The sequence below is a fragment of the Suncus etruscus genome, chromosome 12 (genome assembly GCF_024139225.1).
Source record: "Suncus etruscus isolate mSunEtr1 chromosome 12, mSunEtr1.pri.cur, whole genome shotgun sequence".
Lineage (NCBI taxonomy): Eukaryota > Metazoa > Chordata > Mammalia > Eulipotyphla > Soricidae > Suncus > Suncus etruscus.
The window spans coordinates 29,945,355-29,946,604 of NC_064859.1; the positions used below are offsets into that span (position 1 = coordinate 29,945,355).

A 1,250-nucleotide genomic window follows, 5' to 3' on the forward strand; every position below is an offset into this window, starting at 1 on the left:
GGGGGGGGGGCTTGGGCCACACCAGGTGACGCTAAGGGGTTACTCCTGGCTATACGCTCAGAAATCGCTCCTGGCTCAGGGGACCATATGGGATGCCGGGGTTTCGAACCGCGGTCCATCCTTAGTTAGCTCATGCAAGGCAGACACCCTGACGCCCTATCTCTTGCGCCACCATTTCTGGTCCCAGTTTTCGCTTTTTTTTTTTTTTGGTTTTTGGTTTTTGGGCCACACCCGGCGGTGCTCAGGGGTTACTCCTGGCTGTCTGCTCAGAAATAGCTCCTGGCAGGCACGGGGGACCATATGGGACACCGGGATTCGAACCAACCACCTTTGGTCCTGGATCGGCTGCTTGCAAGGTAAACGCCGCTGTGCTATCTCTCGGGGCCCAGTTTTCGCTTTCTTAACCCCAGAGAATTCTTTAAAGCTTGAAGGGGAAGAGATGGGGCACAAAGGAAGGAAGGAAGGAAGGAAGGAAGGAAGGAAGGAAGGAAGGAAGGAAGGAAGGAAGGAAGGGAAGGGAGGGAGGGAGGGAGGGAGGGAGGGAGGGAGGGAGGGAGGGAGGGAGGGAGGGAGGGAGGGAGGGAGGGAGGGGAATGAAGGAAGGGAAGGAAAGGAAGGGAAGGGAGAGAGGAGGGAGGGAGGAAGAGAATGATGTCTTTTTTTTTTCACCCCCCTCCCTTTTCAGAATGATAATCTCTTTTAGTTGAAGGGATGTTCTAAAAAATAAGGACTATACGACAAGGACACTGCAGTGATGGTATAAAAAACAAGTGAGATCCATTTCCAGTTCATAAGCATGATGATCGGGTTTTTACATGCCTGTGTGATATGTGTCTCCCTTCAACCATGTTACGACATTGGCACATGACCCTTCTGACATGAAAAAAAAAAAAAAAGAAAAACACACACAAAAAAAACCACAAATAAAAAACAAGTTAAGGGCTAGCTAAGAATGCAACATTAGGGGCCGGAGAGATAGCATGGAGGTAAGGCGTTTGCCTTTCATGCAGAAGGTCATCGGTTCGAATCCCGGCGTCCCATATGGTCTCCCGTGCCTGCCAGGAGCAATTTCTGAGCATGAAGCCAGGAGTAACCCCTGAGCACTGCCGGGTGTGACCCAAAAAAAAAAAAAAAAAAAAAAAAAAAAAAGAATGCAACATTAAAATAGACTTGAATTTAAAACCAACTTCCAGGCTCTCTCCTTGAGTCAATTGGTTAATCTCTTGAAATTTATCTCACTAGAATCTAAT

General features: G+C 48.5%; 1 non-coding gene across 1 annotated transcript; it reads left to right on the forward strand.

Annotated features, from left to right (window-relative positions):
* Positions 1-775: 775 nt before the first annotated feature.
* Positions 776-879, forward strand: LOC126024919 (small nucleolar RNA U13). Its single transcript, XR_007500996.1, has one exon. It is a non-coding gene; the product is annotated as a small nucleolar RNA U13 (small nucleolar RNA).
* Positions 880-1,250: the final 371 nt, after the last annotated feature.